Here is a 16,463-nt window from a genome sequence, read left to right as displayed (position 1 = left end):
CATTAAAATCGCCTGGGGAGCTTTAATATGTACATTTGCCCAAGCGCCACTCCAGACCAATTAAATCAGAATGTCTCAGAGGTAAGGCCTGGCATTTTTCCCCAAAATGCCCCTATGGTACAAGCCTAATCTGCCAATAGTTGACAACTACTGTCCAAAAACAGTATCAGAATCACCTGGAGGACTGATTAAATCGAAGACCACCTGACTCCAACCCCAGAGGGTCTGATACAGTAGGTCTGGGGTGAGGCACAAGAATTTGCATTCCTAACAAACTCCCAAGAGATGCTGATGCTGGTGCTGCTGGTCTGGCCTGGAGACTATCCCCGTGGTCAGTCCCTTTACTCAGTCCCAAGGGCAAAGACCTGTGGTTGTCACCACTTTTATTTGTGTGTTTTTTTTGTTTTTTTGTTTTTTTTTTTTTTGCTGTGCCATGAAGCATGTGGGATTCTAGTTCCCTGATCAGGGATTGAACCCATGACCCCTGTGGTGGAAGCAGGGAGTCTTAACCACTGGACCACCAGGGAAGTCCCCTGTCCCCACTTTTGATACTTACACCTCTTTGTGCTGTTCTTGACTTTCTCTCCTAAGGCTCATTTCCATGATCACTTGTTGCAGATTTTGACCTATTTTTATCCATTTATAAAAGGTTGGGGTATGAGTGGAGGTTACACATGTGTTTGCTCTAAGCACCCCATCTTTCTATAAAGTGGAAGAAGAGTGACCTTGCTTATTCTGAACACAGTATACCAATTCTAAGACTTCCATCAAGCCGCTCCACACACACACATTTTCCTGAGTTCTGTGTGTGTATACGAATCAGAACATGACAATTTCATTTTCCTGAAAACACTCCATTCCCAACTGATGACTAGGTTCTAGGTTATACCAACCTCAAAGAGTTGAAAGGTCCTCTAGGTGGTTGCCAAGCCAAATACAGAGGCATGGCAACCTCACCATGTTCCTCCAGCGGATGGATTTTCCAGTTCAAGGAATGACAATCTGTATGTGTGGAATCTTCCCCAGCTACAATTCAAACTGAGAACCTGAGAATCCAACCCCCAGAGCTTTAGACACTGGAGCTATGAATAGAGATGTGGCTAGGGTAGAGGCAAAGGACAGGATGACTTCTCCCATCCTTGCAATGAGGGCTGTGAGAACTGGAAGATCATGTCCACAGCAAGGGGGTGAAGGGGGTTGGCAACCTTCAGAAGAGGGGGGCTGTCATAGAAAATGCTCCCAAACATAAGGAAGAGCCATGGCGGCAGTGACTGGGTCACATGATGCTGGAAGATCATTCCTCCATTTTGGTGCACTGTTAGAACCTCCAGCCCTTGCCTCAGCGCCATGAGTAGACAAGACATCCTGTCTTTGAGGATTAGGCCATGTTGGGAAAGACATGGCCTAGGAGCCAGACCCTAGTTCAAAGCCCCTCCTGGACACTTATCATTTGTGAACTTGAAGATGTTCCTACTCTTCTCATCTTTAAAATGGACATATTTACACGTTCATTGTGAGGGTTTAAACTTAACATGTAAGTTGCACACAGTACAGTGCCTGGTACATAGTAGGCACTCAGTAAGTGGTACCTTCTATTGCCTCAAAATCAAATGTGGGTTGAGGTTTGGTACACCAGATATCACTTTGACAGATTTTTCCCCCACATAATTCAGACAGCCTGAAGAACACACATAAATGCAGTGTAAAGAATAAAAATATAACATCTGGAGACAGATTCTAGTTCCAGCTCTGACTGCAACAGATCATGTGACTTGGAAAATCAATTACTTCTGTTCTCTCCTCAGTAAAAGGGGGAAATTGTGCCACATGACATCCAAAGCCTCTTCCCCTCCAACATTACATAAGTGTCTGTGAGGCCACCAAAATGGCTAAAACCTCACTGTTCAGTGTCCACCATACCCTAAAGCAGCATTTTCCAGACTTTCTTGATAAGAATCACTGAGGATGCTTTTAAACATACAGATTTCTAGGGCCTTCTCATAAAACAGAACTGTCCAAAACAGTAGCCACTAGGCATGTGGGATTATCAGCCTTTAAATATAACTAGTCCAAATTTCGGAGAAGGCAATGGCACCCAACTCCAGTACTTTTGCCTGGAAAATCCCATGGATGGAGGAGCCTGGAAGGCTGCAGGCCATGGGGTCGCTGAGCATCAGACACAACTGAGCGACTTCCCCTTCACTTTTCACTTTCATGCATTGGAGAAGGAAATGGCAACCCACTCCAGTGTTCTTGCCTGGAGAATCCCAGGGATGGGGTGCCCTGGTGGGCTGCCGTCTCTGGGGTCGCACAGAGTCGGACACCACTGAAGTGACTTAGCAGCAGCAGCAGCAGTCCAAATTTAGATGTCCCATAAGTATAAAATGCACAAAGAAATTTAAAATTTAGTATGAAAAAAGATTATAAAACATTTCAATAATGTTTTATTGCTCACATGTTAAAATAATAGTATTCTGGATACATAGGTAAAATATATTGTTTATACTTTAAATACTAAAATATATCATTAAAGTTAATAAAATATACTTGAGTAAAATAGAGGAAAACAACAGAATGAGAAAGACTAGAGAGAGATACCAAGGGAACATTTCATGCAAGGATGGGCACAGTAAAGGACAGAAATGGTATGGACCTAACAGATGCAGAAGATATTAAGAAGTGGCAAGAATACACAGAAGAACTATACAAAAAAGATCTTAATGACCCAGATAACCACAATGGTGTGATCACTCACCCAGAACCAGACATCTTGGAGTGTGAAGTCAAGTGGGCCTTAGAAAGCATCCCTACGAACAAAGCTAGTGGAGGTGATGGAATTGTAGCTGAGCTATTTCAAATCCTAAAAGATGATGCTGTGAAAGTGCTGCACTCAATATGCCAGCAAATTTGGGAAACTCAGCAGTGGCCACAGGACTGGAAAAGGTCAGTTTTCATTCCAACCTCAAAGAAAGGCAATGCCAAAGAATTTTCAAACTACCGCACAATTGCACTCTTTTCCCATGCCGGCAAAGTAATGCTCAAAACTCTCCAAGCTAGGCTTCAACAGTACGTGAACCAAGAACTTCCATATGTTCAAGCTGGATTCAGAAAAGGCAGAGGAACCAGAGATCAAATTGCCAACATCCATTGGATCATAGAAAAGGCAAGGGAATTCCATAAAAACATCTACTCCTGCTTCATTGACTATGCCAAATCCTTTGACTGTGTGGGTCACAACAAACTGTGGAAAATTTAAGAGATGGGAATACCAGACTACCTGACCTGCTCCTGAGAAACCTGTATGCAGGTCAAAAAGCAACAGTTAGAACTGGACATGGAACAACAGACTTGTTCCAAATTGAGAAAGGAGTACATCAAGGCTGTATATTGTCTCCCTGCTTCTTTAACTTATATGCAGTGCACATGATGTGAAATGCTGGGCTGGATGAAATACAAGCTGGAATCAAGATTGCCAGGAGAAATATCAATAACCTGAGATATGCAGATGACACCATCCTTATGGCAGAAAGTGAAGAAGAACGAAAGAGCCTCTTGATGAAAGTGAAAGAGGAGAGTGAAAAAGCTGGCTTAAAAGTCAACATTCAAAAACCAAGATCATGGCATCTGGTCCCATCACCTCATGGCAAATAGATGGGGAAACAATGGAAATAGTGACAGACATTATTTTCTTGGGCTCCAAAATCACTGTAGATGATGATGTATCTACCTAAAGAAACTAAAGACCTATATATAGAAAACTATAAAACATTGGTGAAAGAAATCAATGAGGACATTAATTCATGGAGAAATATACCATGTTCATGGAGTGGAAGAATCAATATAGTGAAAATGAGTATACTACTCAAAGCAATTTATAGATTCAATGCAATCCCTATCAAGCTACCAACGGTATTCTTCACAGAGCTACAACAAATAATTTCACAATTTGTATGGAAATACAAAAAACCTCGAATAGCCAAAGCAATCTTGAGAAAGAAGAATGGAACTGGAGGAATCAACCTGCCTGACTTCAGGCTCTACTACAAAGCCACAGTTATCAAGACAGTATGGTACTGGCACAAAGACAGAAATATAGATCAATGGAACAAAATAGAAAGCCCAGAGATAAATCCACGCACATATGGACACCTTATCTTTGTCTGACAAAGGAGGCAAGAATATACAATGGATTAAAGACAATCTCTTTAACAAGTGGTGCTGGGAAAACTGGTCAACCACTTGTAAAAGAATGAAACTAGAACACTTTCTAACACCATACACAAAAATGAACTCAAAATGGATTAAAGATCTCAATGTAAGACCAGAAACTATAAAACTCCTAGAGGAGAACATAGGCAAAACACCCTCCGACATACATCACAGCAGCATCCTCTATGACCCACCTCCCAGAATATTGGAAATAAAAGCAAAAATAAACAAATGGGACCTAATTAAACTTAAAAGCTTCTGCACAACAAAGGAAACTATAAGCAAGGTGAAAAGACAGCCTTCAGAATGGGAGAAAATAATAGCAAATGAAGCAACTGACAAACAACTAATCTCAAAAATATACAAGCAACTCCTACAGCTCAACTCCAGAAAAATAAATGACCCAATCAAAAAATGGGCCAAAGAACTAAATAGACATTTCTCCAAGGAAGACATACAGATGGCTAACAAACACATGAAAAGATGCTCAACATCACTCATTATCAGAGAAATGCAAATCAAAACCACTATGAGGTACCATTTCATGCCAGTCAGAATGGCTGCGGTCCAAAAGTCTACAAGCAAAAAATGCTGGAGAGGGTGTGGAGAAAAGGGAACCCTCTTACTCTGTTGGTGGGAATGCAAACTAGTACAGCCACTATGGAGAACAGTGTGGAGATTCCTTAAAAAACTGGAAATAGAACTGCCTTATGATCCAGCAATCCCACTGCTGGGCATACACACTGAGGAAACCAGAAGGGAAAGAGACACGTGTACCCCAATGTTCATCGCAGCACTGTTTATAATAGCCAGGATATGGAAGCAACCTAGATGTCCATCAGAAGATGAATGGATAAGAAAGCTATGATACATATACACAATGGAGTATTACTCAGCCATTAAAAAGAATACATTTGAATCAGTTCTAATGAGGTGGATGAAACTGGAGCCTATTATACAGAGTGAAGTAAGCCAGAAAGAAAAACACCAATACAGTATACTAACGCATATACAAGGAATTTAGAAAGATGGTAACAATAATCCTGTATATGAGACAGCAAAAGAGACACTGATGCATAGAACAGTCTTTTGGGCTCTGTGGGTAGAGGGAGAGGGTGGGATGATTTGGGAGAATGGCATTGAAACATGTGTAATATCATACATGAAACGAGTCGCCAGTCCAGGTTCGATGCACGATACTGGTTGCTTGAGGCTGGTGCACTGGGACGACCCAGAGGGATGGTATGGAGAGGGAGGAGGGAGGAAGGTTCAAGATGGGGAACACATGTATACCAGTGGCGGATACATTTTGATATATGGCAAAACCAATACAATATTGTAAAGTTAAAAAATAAAATTAAATTTAAAAAAATAGTCAACATTCAAAAAACTAAGATCACAGCGTCTGTTCCCATCATCTCATGGCAAATAGAGGGGGAAACAATGGAAATAGTGACAGACATTATTTTCTTGGGCTCCAAAATCACTGTAGATGATGATGCAGCCATGAGATTAAAGATACTTGCTCCTTCAAAGAAAAGCTATAACCAAGCTAGATAGCATATTAAAAAGAGACATTGTTGGGGGCCGGCATGAGGCACTCCGCCCATGACAAAGGTCATGAGGAAGGAGGCTCGGCATACGCAAAGGCGGGATCGAGCCTCAGGAGTCTCCCTGGAAATTCTCGAGCATCTACCCCCAAAACCAGAGTCTGTCTACTTTCTGCTTTGTGCTTTCACCTACACCTCTGACTTTACGGGGGGCTGTCTCCCACCACCTCTCTCTGAAAAAAGAGTTAGCTTACAGCTCCAGTTAATAATTCCTGGGTGTGACAGTGTTTAACCTACAAACTCCTTTGGAAATCCTCTAGCCTGCCTGACAGGCTTGTCCGGCTACATGTGATTGCTCACAGCCTCCCAACTGTGAGAGGCACGAGATACTTTAAACCTTCTAAAAACAGGTTCTTTAGAAAAGTTAGAAAATTATTAGTATAAGTGTAATGGGCTGATTAGAAATTGTATTGGTGAAGGGTTTTTCATTTGTTGAGCCAATGTTTACTGCTAAGTCTCCACATCCCCTGCCCTTACACACATTAATGAATATATAAAAGAAATAAGTATTAACCTTTGATATAAATCACATTAGACCTTAGGCTAAGTAAATTCTTTCCTTAACTAAAACCCACTACACCCTCACCCTATAGGAATGTAACTTTATTTGGGTGGCGTCTGTTTTAAGAATAATCACCCCTGGAGAAATAAGTGTCCTGGTTGACTGACCGCTGTCACAAGGAGAGGGTCGTAAATTGTCAGCAGGCCCCCCGGCCAGAAGATGATGTAACACCCCTAAGACCTCTGTATACATTTGTATGAAGCACCTGACTTTGATAAAAGTCAGGACTGCTGACCCCGCGTGACTTTTGCATAACATCTCAGTGTATAAAAGTAGACCATGGAAAATAAAGAATTGGGATCAGTTCCTCGAAAGACTGGTCTCCCCATGTCTCTCTCTCTCTCTCACTCTGGTTGAGTCTCCATCTGGAGCGCGGAACCCACCATGCTTACTAATTATGCCTGGGCTTCTAAGATCCGACCGGGGAGGCCTCAGTGTCTCCTCTCCTCCGGGAGAACGGAAGGACGCCTGCAGCCTACGTAAGTGGTGCAAGCTTCTTGTCTTGAAGTTTTATTGGTCCCCCGCGTAAACCAAGCTACTCAGCCTCTTTTCTCCACTGAATTTTCCTACTGAGCTATCCTCATTCTATTACTCTTTGTATCCTTAATTAACATTTAATTAAGCAGTTGTTTCCTGACCCTCGCCTATGCCGTCTCTCCTTCGAATACCCTGGATCAGCTGGGGCTGGACCCCGGCAAGACATTACCTTGCTGACAATGGTCCATCTAGTCAAAGCTATGGTTTATCCAGTAGTCATGTATGGATGTGAGAGTTGGACCAGAAAGAAAGCTGAGCACCAAAGAATTGATGCTTTTGAACTATGGTGTTGGAGATGATTCTGGAGAGCCCCTTGGACTGTAAGGAGATCAAACCAGTCAGTCCTAAAGGAAATCAGTCTTGAACATTCATTGGAAGGACTGATGCTGAAGCTGAAGCTCCAATACTAGTGACCATGAGGTTTTTGAGGACACAGCTCGGGAATTGCAGGATCTGGTCAGATAGGAAATGCTAGCTCTTAGTGGACCAGAGAAGGCTCTCTGATGGCTTTTGTCTCAACTCCCTAGATTTTCCTTTTGTGGAATCTGTGGAAATGAACTGGAAGGATTGGCCCTGGTAACTGGAGGACAAAAATCATTTTTTCCTCACTCAACCCTCCACCACCCTTTTTGTTATCACATATAGTCGCGTGGTGACACTCAGAAGGGATATCGTGATTGTTGTTCGTCCCTTTATGACTCACTGCTTCTACTGCGGTCAGGACTGTACTCAGGAATGTGCATAGGCACATGAAAGATGGATGCTTCCCCTAGGAGTCCTAGCTTGGGAAACATTCTGGGAAAACTACTCTGGTCCAACCCAGGCAGCATCAGAGAAAAGGACAAATCAAACAAAGGTCTTGTTGGTATGGAACTCAGTCAGTCTGGGATGCCATCCGGTCTACCCCTGGTGCATCTCCACCCCGCCTCAGTGGTAGAACCGGGAGGGATGAGTAAGACGCCTGCATCAGTAAGGGACAGACTAAGCCCAACCAGGGAAGGAAAGCTTTGTCTACACCCCCATCTAGAGCACGGAAGGACGCTTCTGGTGGAAAAAAGCCACGGCTGTGGATGCTGCTTTTTTTCTCTCTTCCAGATGGGAACTAGCAGTTCCAAAAACCACTCCTTTAAAATATATTTTTAAAACTAGGACAAGTTTGATCCCCAGAGTTTAAAAAAGACACTCCTGATCTTCTTCTGTGATAATGAGTGGCTATGGTATCCTTTAGAAGACGGGGAACACTGGCCTGTTAAAGGGTGTCTCAATTATGATACTGTTTTACAACTAGACCAGATCTGTAGAAAACAAGAGCAATGGGCAGAAGTGCCATATGTGTTGCTCTTGATCTCTCTGCGAGACATGCCAGCCTTATGTCCTAAGGGTACAGATTTGGGTGTGAAACCTTCAGCTGCCTCCTGTTCTCTTACTTTGCCCCTGAACCTGGGGCTCCCAACTGAACAGGCTGGGAGTCAGGGCACCCTTCTAGGAGGGGTTGCCTCAGTCTCAGTAGAAATTCAAACAGTACCAATTGTGGTTGAGACTATCAAGAGGATCCAAAAAGTACATACAAGACTTTATGGGACTAACTTTACTCTATGAGCTTACTTGGAGAGATGTAATGCATGTCTTGGGACAGACGCTGACTTCTGACTTGAAAACTTGAGTTTGGGAGGAAGCTACTACTCTTGGAGATGAATGGCTTGAACGTGAGATAAGAGGAAAGAGGGAGCTCGAAATAGCCCTCCTCTCTACTGGGAGCCAAGCAGTTCCTATAACAGAGCCACTTTGCTGAATGTATTCTTGAAGCACTCAAGTGAGCATGTGCTAAGACTGGGCTAAGTTTACTGACAAAGAATAGGGACAGAAGGAAACTCCTGGTAAATCCCTAAATAATTATTGGAGGCTCTCTACAAGTTTACTGATGTTGAGCCTGAAAGTTCAGAGGGAGAAATGGTCTTAAAAGATAGATTTCTCACTCAGTCGACTCCAGATATCTGACGTAAGTTACAAAAAGGGGCGTTTGGACCAAATCAGTTTTTTTAAAAACTGTTGCAGCTGGCTCAGATGGTATATTATGGTAGAGAATATGAGGAGGAAAATAAAAGGCAAAAAAGAACCAGGCGAAAGACTGAAGCCTCAACAATGGCTGTTAGACCTGCTCTGAAACAGCCTGAGAAAAATGCCCAGAGGGACCCAGGTGAAAAGGGATGGGCTTGTTACTACTGTGGAAAGGAGGGGCATCTCAAGTGGGATTGCCCTCAGGCATCTAAGCTGCCCTCTGCTCCAGGTCCGGTCTGCAAAGGACGATACTGGAGAAGAGACTGCCCTTCGACGTGTAGGCCCCAGGGGTCAGGCTCTTAGGACAATCAGGACTGAAGGTGCCCAGGGGTCCCCACACAAACTCCTATCCTAATTACACCTGAGGAACCCCATGTATTAATAACTGTGGAGGGCCAATTAGTTGATTTCTTTTGGATACTGGGGCAAATTTCTCTGTGCTCACTGAAGCCCCTGGTCCACTTTCCTCTGGATCTACTACCATAATTGGACTGTCTGGACCAGCCAAATGCTATTATGTCAGTCATCCTTTAAGCTACAACTGGGACTCTGTGCTGTTTTCTCGAGTTTCTAATCGTGCCAGAGTCTCCCTCACCGCTGCTGGGGAGGGATATACTGAGCAGGGTCCAGGCCTCTGCTCTTTCTCTCCCATTAATTGAACAAAATGTAAATCCTAAAGTGTGGGCTGATGGAAAAACTGTGGGTCGAGCACACAATGCTGTTCCTATCTTTATCAAGCTCAAAGACCCTCACCCATTTTCACATCAAAAGCAGTATCCATTAAACTTGAGGTGTTAAGGAAGGGTTAAAACCCATCATTGAGAATTTAAAGGAGCAGGGGCTATTAATTCCCTGTAACAGTCCCGACAACACTCCTATATTGGGTGGAAAAAAGTCAAATGATAAATGGAGACTTGTTCAAGATATATGAATAATAAGTGTCTAATCCTTTATTGTCTGAAATTCCTAAATGAACCTAATATGACTAAGACAATTGAGAGGATTCTTGGGCATTACAGGCTATTGCCGCATTTGGATTCTGGGTTATGGGGATCTTGCCCAGCCTTTATATAAACTTATAACTGAGACTTAGTAGGCCCAAACCAACAAGTTGGTTTGGTCCCCAGAGACTCAAAAAGCTTTTGCTGCGGCTGCTGCTAAGTTGCTTCAGTCATGTCCGACTCTGTGCGACCCCATAGATGGCAGCCCACCAGGCTCCCCTGTCCCTGGGATTCTCCAGGCAAGAACACTGGAGTGGGTTGCCATTTCCTTCTCCAGTGCATGAAAGTGAAAAGTGAAGCTTTTAAGGCTCTTCAAGCTGCTCTCTTACAGGCTCCAACTTTGAGCTTGCCCACAGGATCAGAGTTGTTACTGAAAAAAAGGCTATGGCAACATTGTATAAGGGCAGTTGTTACTATTTTGCTAATGCCTAAAGCTCATAAATTTACTAATGGGCAAAATTTTACTATACTGACTTCTCATGATGTAAGTGGGGTCTTAAACTCTAAAGTTCAGAGTGACAATGGCTCCGTCTTTAAATCTGCTATAACTCAAGGGGTGGCAAAAGCTCTAGGAATAGAATATCACACTGTTCCTGGAGACCCCAATCTTCAGAAAAAGTTGAAAAGTCTAATGACATTATTAAAAGACACCCGTGTGAGCTAACTCAGGAAACACAAGACAGTTGGTTTAAAGTTTTACTCGTAGCTTTAATGAGGGCTCAAACTGCCCCTAAGAAGAAGGGACTGTCTCTATGACAGTCTGTTTTTCTGCACAGATATCATCATAGATCCTAAAGCCTTAGGACTATTTGACTCAGCTTTCAGCTTTTCAACCTCCTCATTGTTGTGGCCCAGGCGCAGGTTGGAAAAGAATTTCCAGACATGAGACAGAATAAAGAATAAAGGTTATTAGAATGGGAGACGCTGTTAGAACAGCAGGCCAGCTCAAGGGAGAACCAAACAGGGGTCCTTAGTCCACTTTTATACCCAGGGTACAAGGTGTGGGATAGGTGTCTTGCAGGTCATTTGCTGATTGGATGAGGCATGTATGCTGGGTTGGGGAAGAGTAGGGCAAATACCTTCTCCCAATGGGGTAGAAGGAGGGACAGGTTATACTGTTCCATTAATAGTTACAACATGGGGAGGGAAGGATGATAAGGATCTGGTTTTTCTGTTCCTGCATTCCAAGACCCTCCTTGGTTTTATCTGCTCTTTTGTCTTTGGGTCACCGCACTCATCAATTGAAGGCTTCCCATCCAGTCCATAAGGTTGCAAAGAGTAGGACTCGACTTGGCAATTGAACAACAACAACAAGGGAATGGAGGCTTTTCCCTGGTGGCACTAGTGGTACAGAATCCGCTTGCAATGCAGGAGACGCGACTTCCATCCCTGGGTCAGGAAGATCCCCTGGAGGAGGAAATGGCAACCCGCTCCAGTATTCTTGCCTGGGAAATCCTGTGGACAGCAGAGGCTGGACTACAGTCCATGGGTTTGTAAGAGAGTCAGACACCACTTAGAAACTAAACAACCAGAGGAAGATCAGAAACACACCTCTGTGATGGAAATGGAAAGGAAGTCCAAAAAACACAGATAAATGTCTACAGTAACTGATTCACTTTTCTGTACAGTAGAAACTAAAACAACACTGTAAAGCAACTATATGCCAATAAAAACTAATTAAAAAAAAAAAAACAAATGCTCCTCTGAGTAGGAGACCTGGGAGCAGAGACTGGATTGCAAGCGGGGAGATACTGTGCAAAGAACCCAAGGTGAGCTTTGCAAAGAGGGATCAACAAATACCAACTCTAAGGTGGAAATAAACTTTGTAGGTTACAGCAATCACAAGAGTAGCAGGAGACTACAGGGGCATAGAGCAGGCAGGGAGATGGGAAATGAATTAGAAAAGACACCAGGACAAGTAGAGCTCTAGTGGGATTTGTGTGTGTGTGTGTGAGATAGAAAATTGAATTATTCCTTGCATGGGATGGAAAGCCCTTGAACAGATAGAAACAGGGAAGTGACATCAGTTCATTTCCATTTCCCAAGAATCCTTAAGATCATTTTCTGTGTTGAGGTAGGGGCAAAATGGGTGAAGGAGCTCAAAAGGTACCAACTTTCAGGCTGACTGAATAAAATTAATATTTTAAGGTAAGACGAGTAAAACAGAAATATTTTTCCCTGCCCTCTAGTGTGCACTGTTCATCTGCACTATGCATTAACCTGACCTCCCCAACGGCAGAAACACCTGCTCAACTACAAAGATCAATTATTCTTCTTCTAGTGCCAGCCATGGAAACTCCTTAGAAGATAACACACCTCTCTCAATTCTGCATGGGATCACCATGACTCGCCACGTACCCTGCATGTGCATAGAGCTTTGGTGAAACTGATGCGCAACACCAATAGATCATTTCCCTTAAAGATACGGACTGGTACAGAACAGACCAGGTCACAGGACCTGAGGAGATATGGAGCCATACCTACCAGAAGTTCTCACCTTAAATACTTGCTTAAGACCTTACTAGTCTCACTAGCTATACTGTTCATATCCTGCCTATTTGACGACATGATAGTTTCTTGCATTACCAGATGTGTGACTGGGCCTCTGATACAAACAATAACTAAGTGACTTGAAACCATTCACCCAATAGATAGCTCTCAAAGATCAATGATGGTAATAGCAGAACTCTAGCTATGGGAAGAAGCAACAAGAGGGAATCATTTCCTGACTGTAACAGACCAGCAAGACAGGCCATCTAGAGGCTGGGGGCTAATGTCAGAAGGGCCTAGTCCACTAATAGCACATGCAGGGTCCTATCAAAGAAATCCTGGCCTGACCTGGGGATGAGCATTCCTAGTGTTGTGGGCCACATTGGTCACAAAATGCCTCTCAAACCTTGGCCAAAGTTAAGACCTAAAGGGAGGAGTTTGTAGAACAAAGATTGTTGCCCACCGTCCAGTCCTACCGGAATCCAGTTGTGAGCCACTGCAGTCACTGACCTAAACTATACCCTAAAAGGAATTCAGGGTGAAGATCAGAGTGAGGAATTTTGTCCTCTGGGAAAACTGACAAAACTGATGCCAGGTACCATTAGGCGTTTTCGGGTGCAAATTTTATGAACCCAGTTTCCTGCATCTTCCCATACTTGGAAAAGCACTAAAACCACTAACTCAGATGTCTGTTCCCGAATGAAGAGCAGTAACCTTCCAGCAAGATGTGTGCTTGACTGTACCCACCGAATTCTAAAGTCACAGACATACTGGCCTCCCCTCCCCTCCCCTCTTCAGAACCGTCCTCAGAGCTCTCTGAGAGGCTGTCTCCCAGGTTATCATCCTCAGGTTGGCTCAAATGAAACTTTCCATTTATTTGTGAAGCTATTAATTTTTTCATCTTTATAAAATAAGTAAGTCATGTGTGTACTGTGCTAAGTCGCTTCAGTGGCGTCTGACTATTTGCGCCCCTATGGACTGGAGCCCGCCAGGCTCCTCTGTCCATGGGCTTCTCCAGGCAAGAATACTGGAGTGGGTTGCCATGTCCTCCTCCAGGGCATCCTCCCAACCCAGGGATCGAACCCAGCTCTCTTATCTCTCCTGCATTGGCAGGTGGGTTCTTTACCACTAGCACCACCTGGGAAGCTCCTAAGTCATGGGGATATCATACACAGCATATTTGAAAGATGCTGAGAGTACATCTTAAAAGTTTTCATCACAAGGAAAAACTCATAATTATGTGTAGTGGTGGATGTTTTCTAGACCTATTGTGATCATTTCACAATAGCTACAAATATTAAATCATTATGTTGTGTATCTGAAATATAGTATGTCAATTACACCTCAATAAAAAAAGATGTTTCATTTCTTAAAGAAGAATAAACTTTGACAGTCTCTACAATAATATTAAAAAAAGACAAGGGGAAGATTTCAGAGCCAGGGTACAATTAATTGGAGATAAGGGACTCTTGTTTCTCTAGCATCCTGGCCAATTTTGGACCAGCTTCTCTGGGTGAAGCTGGAGGATTTAGATTAGGGATATTGAAATATGCCTTCTGAACTTTCCTTTACAAAGCACCCTAAAAATTCTCAATCAAGCTAACTTTCACGCACTCCATTGTCCTTTCCATACCTTTGGCTTTGTGAGAACCATCCCCCCAGTGGATGATTTAGAAAAACCATATACACAGATCATAAAAGCCAATGGATATTTGAGTGTTTTTGGTGTGCTAGACCCCAGGCTGCTGGAATGATTATTTTTAGTTACTATTTTTGGCCACATCGAATTGCTTGTGGGATCTTGGTTTCCCAACCAAGGATCGAACCCGGGCCCTCAGCTGTGAAAGCACTGAGTCCTACCCACTGGACAAAGGGATTGTCCCTGTTGGAAAGATTACCACTCGGGGCTACTTTTACTCTGGAGCAACATAAGTGTTTTCCATAAGCACGACACCAAATGGAATACAAATGGAGACAAAATGCAACACATGAATTTAACCATATACCAAGTTGTTGACCTAACTTCACAGGGCATGACATGAACAACACAGTAATATAGCCAGAAGAAAAGAACTGCCAAAAAACAAGCTTCAATCGTTTTCAGTTATCAGTGCCACTACAGATGGTGACTGCAGCCATGAAATTAAAAGACGCTTACTCCTTGGAAGGAAAGTTATGACCAACCTAGATAGCATATTCAAAAGCAGAGACATTACTTTGCCAACAAAGGCCCGTCTAGTCAAGGCTATGGTTTTTCCTGTGGTCATGTATGGATGTGAGAGTTGGACTGTGAAGAAGGCTGAGTGCCGAAGAATTGATGCTTTTGAACTGTGGTGTTGGAGAAGACTCTTGAGAGTCCCTTGGACTGCAAGGAGATCTAACCAGTCCATTCTGAAGGAGATCAGCCCTGGGATTTCTTTGGAAGGAATGATGCTAAAGCTGAAACTGCAGTACTTTGGCCACCTCATGCGAAGAGTTGACTCATTGGAAAAGACTCTGATGCTGGGAGGGATTGGGGGCAGGAGGAGAAGGGGACGACAGAGGATGAGATGGATGGATGGCATCACTGACTCGATGGACGTGAGTCTCAGTGAACTCTGAGAGTTGGTGATGGACAGGGAGGCCTGGCGTGCTGCGATTCATGGGGTCGCAAAGAGTCGGACACGACTGAGCGACTGATCTGATCTGAGCTGATCTGATACACACTCACAGCCTGAAAAACTGAATACACAGTTATCTTGATGTCATTAGGAACAAAGATTTTAAACATGAAACAAAAGATACACAAGCATGAAATGAAAGGAAAAGAAGCCTGGTGGTACTGATTTTGAATTGGAAATAACAGTATAAACTCATGGCTATTTTCCCCTTAAAAATATATACATCCTAACTCTCTACTGGAAAGACGTAGAAGCAAAGAGACACCCAATTGTAATTACTCTGAAAACAGGTAATGGGGAAAAAATTGACAATTTATCCTCCCTTTCCTACACAGACTGAATTACAAGTAAACCAGTAACTGATGGGGGAAAGTTCTTTATAGAAAAGTTTTCACTAATAAAGAAGGAATCCTAGAGTTATAATATCTCCATCTTGTAACCTTCAATGAGATGATGGATCTAGCCACTGGAGAACTTTATAAAGTAGCATCAAATTGACAACATCTACTCAACCAGCGGCCCACACTCCTGCCCCAGGAGAAGCTCAGATGTCTCCTCACCTGCAGAATGTTCTTGCTTCCATATCACACTGGAATCCCATCAAGCTTTCAGACTTCCTACCAGCTTACAGGATGGAATCTGTAAAAATAAAAAAATGCAGTAAGTATTACAGAAGAGATGGCCTAGTGTCTTTAGTAAGCAAATGGCAAGATAAATGAAAAAGAAAAAAAGAAGATACAGGAATTGTCACATAAATGCAACCTGTGGATCCTGGCTGCATTTCATACAAAGCCAACTGGAAAAAAAAATTTATCAGATGACTTGGACAATTTCAATACTGATTGGATATTTGATGATATTAATTTGTTTAGGTATGCAAATGTTATTAAAACAATTTTATAAAAAGTCCTTATCTTTTACAGATACACTGAAGTTTTTATGGCTGAGATGCTATGATGCCTGGAAGCAGCTTTAAAATAACTCAGTGCCAGTGGTGGCCATGCTGGGGGATGCGTACAAGGAAACAAGTTGGCACCTGAGCTGATAATTGTTTAAGCTGGTGATGTCTGAATAAGTGTTCCTTGTACTCTTCTCTGAACTCTTGTGGATTTTTGGAAATTCCTCATTACAGAAAGAGTAGTGTAGATGCCAGACATTAGGGATTACATGTTAAACAATTATCTCCAGTTGTTTTAAGGAAATCCACGTTTCATCTTTTGCTCTCTGCTACAGACACCACCCTTATGGCAGAAAGTGAAGAAGAACTAAAGAGCCTCTTGATGAAAGTGAAAGAGGAGAGCGAAAAAGTTGGGTTAAAGCTCAACATTCAGAAAAC

At 42.9% G+C, this 16,463-nt stretch overlaps 1 long non-coding RNA gene across 1 annotated transcript in view; it reads right to left on the bottom strand.

Annotated features, from left to right (window-relative positions):
- Positions 1-16,463, bottom strand: part of LOC129639322 (uncharacterized) — a 64,018-nt gene that overhangs the window by 16,447 nt on the left and 31,108 nt on the right. Inside the window, exon 4 of the long non-coding RNA XR_008708335.1 lies at positions 15,688-15,766. This is a non-coding gene — a long non-coding RNA (uncharacterized LOC129639322). The remainder of the gene's footprint in view (positions 1-15,687; positions 15,767-16,463) is intronic.

This window comes from Bubalus kerabau, chromosome X, assembly GCF_029407905.1.
Source record: "Bubalus kerabau isolate K-KA32 ecotype Philippines breed swamp buffalo chromosome X, PCC_UOA_SB_1v2, whole genome shotgun sequence".
In the NCBI taxonomy this organism is placed as follows: Eukaryota; Metazoa; Chordata; class Mammalia; order Artiodactyla; family Bovidae; genus Bubalus; species Bubalus kerabau.
This window is presented reverse-complemented; position numbering and strand designations above follow the sequence as displayed.